At 54.2% G+C, this 6,508-nt stretch overlaps 1 long non-coding RNA gene across 1 annotated transcript; it reads right to left on the bottom strand.

Annotated features, from left to right (window-relative positions):
- Positions 1-4,781: 4,781 nt before the first annotated feature.
- Positions 4,782-5,459, bottom strand: LOC136529555 (uncharacterized). Its single transcript, XR_010777350.1, has 2 exons — positions 5,291-5,459; positions 4,782-5,153 (listed from the first exon to the last, which is right to left on the bottom strand). It is a non-coding gene; the product is annotated as an uncharacterized lncRNA (long non-coding RNA).
- Between the last annotated feature and the right edge of the window lie 1,049 nt (positions 5,460-6,508).

The following is a 6,508-nucleotide window of genomic DNA, read 5'->3' as shown; positions in this document are numbered from 1 at the left end:
ATAGGCACCGATGATCCCTGACCCCTTCACGCCCCTGTTCTTCAGAATTTGGAGGGCGGCGAGGTGGTCCTTGATCCTCTTCTTATCTTTGTCCGGGACACCCCACCTCCATGACCTCGGAGCTTGTTCGATGAGGCGCTCAGTGTACACCGGCAAGGGGGCGATCACATCGTTCTTGACATAGAACCACTGCGAGTGCCAACCCTTGTTGGAGGTCGACAAGCGCATCAATGGGTAGTCAGTCACCTGGGTGTTGCACAGATGAATGCTGGCACAACCTATCGACGTGCTCAGCTCCTGCTTCCCGACCCGCTTCTTCGACAGACTGACGGCGAAGAAGTGCCGCCATAGATCAAAGTGGGGACTAATCCCCAGGAACCCCTCGCACAGGGCGATGAACACCGCGATATGCTGGATCCCATTGGGATTAAGATGTTGCAACTCCACCTGGTAGTAATCTAACAGCCCCCGAAGAAACATATGGGCAGGGATGGCGAATCCTCGCTCATGGAAGAGAGCGAAGGACACAACATACCCCTTGGGTGGCGACGGCTCGTCCTCATCAGCCACTCCGTGAAGGCGGACAGCGGGCGAAGGAGGCCACGACAGACGTGGCCCTCTAGGCGCTGAGAGGTAGTGTTGGATCTACACCACGGCTCCATTGAAGCGGCGGCTACGCTGCGGATGCAAGCTCGACGGTGGCTGCGATGCGGATACGAGCTCGATGGTGGCTGCGCTGCGGATGCAAGCTCGATGGCGGCGGCAGTACTGGTGTGGGAAGATCTGGCGATTGGCGTGGCGATGCGAAGGTGAAAAGATGGAGTACGGAACCCTGGGGGCGAACCCCGTGGTTTTATAGGAGCGACGGATGCGAGAAGCACAACCGTCCACCTCGATCTCTGAGCCCGCCACGACATACCGCCATGTCACATCGCGGGATATGCGCCCGTGATCCCTATCCTTTTCCACGAAAATCGTCCCAGACGCTTCGCCCTCCCGAACGAATCAGACTCTCCCCCTGCGGAGGAGATATGGGCCAAAAAATCTCTTCGATGGCCCAGGAGGGCCCAGAAAGCCCAAGGGTTGGCCCGACGGTCTCAATGGCCATCCCAATGAGGGACGGGGCCATGGGCGACTAAGACCTAGGTACACGAACATCAGCAGGGGGGTCTCGATCCACAATCGAGTCCCAGCCAGACTGACCCTAGACGAAATCCCCGTGAACGGGATACCAGGGTCCCCTTAAAACTATCCAGTTGACAAAAGCCGAGTCTCGTAGCCTTACCCGCGAAGGGTCCGAAGCACCCTACCCAGGGGCTCGGGGGCTACACCCATCGGGTGCGCTCGCGCGCACCCTCTACCGAACCGGAACACTCCTCGGGTGATTCTGCCTGAATCACCTAGGGGCTCGGGGGCTTTTTTCGGGTTCATAAACCCGGGGACCCTCAGGGACCAGCTTCCGCGCCAAGGCTCGGCCCAAGAGTCTAAATACAACAGGCCGGAAGGACAGCACAGTCGCCGACTAGAAGGTCTGGACCAAAAGAAGCGACGCCCGCTCGTCGACCCCTTCGGCCCACCACTCCGATCGGAGCACTCGCTTCGGCCTTCAGACGCCTCCGAACGCCTTCTCCGATCGGAAGGCCTCTCCGATCGGAAAGCCTGGCCCAAAGCGATACTTTTGACTCTGACCCCGCGTCTCTCCGACCAGGGCTCGTGGGAACCCTGCTCACCGCTCTTCTCCGACCGGCACACTCAGAGCTGACTAAAGCCATCCGATCAGGGATGCCCGCTCGGTAGGAACCAAGAGACGTGCGGAGAAAAGCAAGGCAAGGCTCACAAGTCAAAACATATCCGCTCGGTAGACAAGGAGCAGTAGGATGCTCCATGCGGGTCATGCCAACTCCATCACGAACGATGCACCCAGATCTCACTCGAACATATCCGATAAGAGCTCCCCGAACCCGTCACTCGAGCCATCGAGATGAGAACGCTATTGCGTTTCTTGTCCAAACGACGGAAGACTGGCTCCGCCTCACCCGACCCCTGAGGGCTAGGCTCTGCCTCGCCCGACCCCCGATGGCTAGGCTCTGCCTCGCCCGATGTCCGAGAGCAGACTCCGCCTCGCCCGATGGCAGAGGGCCTCCTCCGCCTCGTCTGACGGCTGAGGGTAGACTTCGCCTAGCCCGACGGCCAAGGGCCTCCTCCACCTCGCCCGACGGCCGAGGGTGGACTCCGCCTCGCCCGACAAGTACGCCCCGCGCCTTCGTAAAGTTGAGCACAGGGTACGACATGACATTCGAGTCAAACGCCATACCAAGGACCATGCCCTACACGCCTGCGGGAAGGTACAGTCAGGATACGATAGGACGGGCGCTTTAAGCCCTATCCGACCTAACAGTACTTGAATAGTGTTGTAGGTGCCGACTTTTGTCCCACAGTGTTGTAGGCGCCGCCAACAGCCCTCGGGCGCGGATACTAACATCGGCATATGACAACCACTATGGTCCAGGAAGAGGCTCGCGCCATCTACAGTGACGGACGTATTGTTACCGCACCGCCCGCTCCCCACAGGGACACAGGTCAACACTCTTGTCCGACACGCAGCCCGGAGGGGAGGGACGGGACGTGGCCACTTGCTGATCCGGTAAGGGCATGGCTTCGCCAGGACATGGGCACCCGGCGAATGTGCCAATCCCTGACACCGTCTGGCCGTGTCAGCAAGGCTGGCTCAGCGGAAAAGGAGGGCTCAACATCTTCGGCGGGGCTTCTTGGCCTCTGGTTTTTCTCGTTTCTCCCATCTATAACCCCTGCTCCTCCCTTAGTCTATAAAAGGGAGGGCAGGGCCCCCCACTAAGGGGATGGACTCAGAACGAACAAGTTGAACACACACGACACTTCACACATAGCTGAGCAGCGACCAAGCTCTCAGCGACCTTTTCGATCATTCCATCAGAGACTCAGGACTCGTCCCTCTCTCGATTGTTTGTACCCCCTACTACAAACCATTTTTGGTATTAATAACACGATCAGCAGCAGCAAACTGGACGTAGGGACGTTCAGCCCGAACCAGTATAAACCTCGTGTCCTTTAGTGCACCATCCGGACCTAACGCGCAATAATCATAAATTTACTAGCCGGTGTTTGTTCGAAACACCGACAATAGGGTGTGATGTCCGCAGACGTCGTCTTCCATGCTTTCGCCCCGCAGAGGTAGCCATTCCTGAAGAAAAGCGTCGGAGGTACACGCGGGTGTCCCCGCCGACCCCGAACGCCACCGCGCACACAACAAGCGTCCCCACCGCACGTGCAGCCATAGTAAGACGCCCTCAACCCTACCACGGAGGCAGGATGCGGTGAGGCACTAGCAAGAGTCCCACCCCGCCGCCGCCCTGAGGAACGCCGGCCAGGAGAAGCACCGCAAGAGGCCTGATGGAGAGGCTGCATGCCCAAGCCGAAACCGGCAAAGCTGGCCAACAACAAACAGATCTGGCTAGCTCCACCATAGAAACCAGCAGGGGGGAGGAAGATGGCAGGGATGAGAGGGCCGGGGATAGTAGAAGCCCTAGCCGCTCAGCCAACCAACACCCCTACCCTTGCCGAGCAGCCCAAGCGTGCGGATCTGCTGTCGTCCTCGCAAATCCTGGCCCCAACCACCTACCATGCAGCCCCGTTGAACCAGCCACCAGATCCGCCCACTCCGCGCGGATCCAGTCGTCGGGCCTTGCCGCTGCCGATCCCATACCCACGCTGGGCAACAAGACCACCGCATGTGCCGCTGGGAGCAAAAAGTGCCCACGCAGCCACCACGCCCCGCGCAGACCACTTCTGTGCCGTCGCTGGCGAGCCCACTGTTGCGCCCCCGAGCACTCGCAGATCCAGCACGAGAAACACTGGATTTGACCACTGGGCCCATGCAACCGGCGCCGGGGGGGTGTTGGGGGAGGGGGTCGCTGCTAGGGAGCACGCGACCACCGAAGCATTGCTCCCCACTGAGAGGGGGGGGGGGGCGTTGCCCTCCTTGCAGCCACCGCCGTGCGGTGGTGTGCTCCGACGATGGCAAGGAGCAGAGATCTGGAGGAGGAGGCTCGGTGCTGTGGGCATTGGGGTTCCGCCCGAAGGGGCGACGCGGGGGCTGTGACTGTCACGTGTTGTCATGGTATTGAGCTAAATTACGTAATTGATTCTTGTGCTACCACATTTTTTATTTCAAATAAAAAATATGAACCGTGCATTAAGTGATAAATAAACTTTCAGCCATATTCTATCATTCATCCATTTCTCTTATTGATACAGTTTATTATTCATCTTTTGATGTTTCTTAGTCTTAGAAAGAAATTTTATCTTCTAGTTCTTTCTTAGTCTAAGACAGGGCTGGGTGAGATCAAGAGGAAAAAAATTACTTTGCTTCGTTTGTTTTAATTATATCCGTATACTAATGATCAACAATTATCCCAGCCCGTTTGGTTTGAGCCAGGAAGTTGTAAGCGCGCGGTGTAATCAAGAAGCAGCACTATGGGTTACAGTTTAGGATAAACGGGATTTTGTTTGGTTGGCATCCACACGCGTACCTCTCCTTAGTCCCTTGCCTGATCGGATAACAACGTAACAGGCCAACAGGGGATGATCGGTCTCGGCTTTGAACTAGGCCGTATCAGGACTCTCCGGTATCGACTCCGGGCCAGCCAAACCAAACACGAGTAACGCGGTCTGATAGCAGCAGCGTGAACGGTTCCAGGTTCAAAACACACGGAACCAAACACCACTATATTCATGACATCCAATAGAAGAAATTTTCACCATTCCGACTCCGGCCAGTTTTATTCATCATACTTTATAAAGCACAACTGCACAAGTACATGTGAGATAGCTAAAATACAGTCGTGCGTGGTGCATCGTTCCATCATAGAGTTGTACTATCCCGATACGTTTTGGTACTGTATGTATACCGTATACAATGGAGGACGTACGCATGATCCGAGGAAGCCATCAGTGACGTGGTTTCTCTCCGTTCAATTGGGGAAGCGGTGCCTCAGGGTAGGAGGCACCAGGCCCGCCACCGCGACGGGGAAAGGGAAGGTAGGGACGTCCACGAACTGGGCACTCCCCCATGGGGCATACAGGATGGTCAGGCTGCAAAGCGCCGCTGCCAATACCTAACCATGGAAAAATTTGGAAATCATGTCATCAAATGCGTAGTTTCTCATCAGTTAGTATGTAGGAGTACACAACCTATATATATATATATATATATATATATATATATAACTGAGAGCAGTTTAGAATAGCCAACCAACGCCGCGGGCTCCGGTGGGCAAGATCGCCGTGGAGACGACGAACAGTGCGAGCACGAGGAGACGGGCGGTTTTGGTGATGGACGCCATGGCACTTTGGCTGGTTAGCTAGCTAGCTGCTTGGCCTTGGCCCTCGGGTTTCCCGCGAGTTGGAGTATATGCTTTGCTTGCGCTGAAGCTGTGTGTCCAGGAGGTCATATTTATAGGCATCATATATCACACGGCCGCATAAGAAAAACAAAGGCATTTTTGTTGCAGCTAGCGCGCGGAGCCAGCGATTTCCCTTTATGTTTTCTCTTTTCTGTTTGTCTTGTTTGCTTGGTTTCGAAAGCAGACCCAATAATTTGAGTTGACGGCCAGCAAGCCAGTGGGTTGGCAACTTTCCTCTGCTATGAAAGACGACCGCACCGGTGAATGCAAGCGCACTGCCAGCGTAGGTCTCCGGTTAATCAAAATAAGCCATGGCTGAACCGTGCGAGACTCGCAAAGGAAACCCAGTATGGGATCGATTTGACCAAGGAAACATACATGGGATCTTCTACGGAATCAATTTCTATCTCTCACCCAATAAATTTAAGATAGACTTATATTTAAACTTTGGAAATGTGCTGAATATCAAATTTCAAGCTAAATTGGTTGATGTAATTTTCGACTGGGTGGCACTAGAACCCTCGAGACCACGCCGAACAGGATGGGGTGATGCGTTGCGCCGAGAGAAGACAGGGGAGAAAGGAGAATTTTTTCCCATTGACATTTGGGTCCCACATGTAAAGGTGATGTAATTTTCACAATATGCTTCATCACACTTCCCCTAGAATTTGAGATCTTATATATATATATATATATATATATATATATATATATATATATATATATATATATATACTATATACCTATAGAGATGGAGGCCACTAGCAATCGTTTATATAAAGCTGCATCTACATTGAGCCACGTCATCTGAATTTTACAGCTGTTAGATCATGTGGCCTTCATTTCATCCTACGGTAGGCATGCAACTGTAGAGTCTGCATGCATACTAGTAGATGAGAGGGTTGAGAGTGGTTTACACAAGTTAATCCTCCCACCCACAACATCCTCATGTCCTTCTAAGCTTCTCTAGGGAGCTGAGGTTCAGTTCATTGCCATCATGAAGACAGGCCTCCAAGTAATCTCAGGTTGTTAGGCACTGCCACACGAACAATTGTTGCATCCATGTC

Source organism: Miscanthus floridulus, chromosome 19 (genome assembly GCF_019320115.1).
Source record: "Miscanthus floridulus cultivar M001 chromosome 19, ASM1932011v1, whole genome shotgun sequence".
Classification (NCBI taxonomy): domain Eukaryota; kingdom Viridiplantae; phylum Streptophyta; class Magnoliopsida; order Poales; family Poaceae; genus Miscanthus; species Miscanthus floridulus.
The sequence above is the reverse complement of the archived record's forward strand: the minus strand, read 5'-3'. Positions and strand labels throughout refer to the sequence as shown.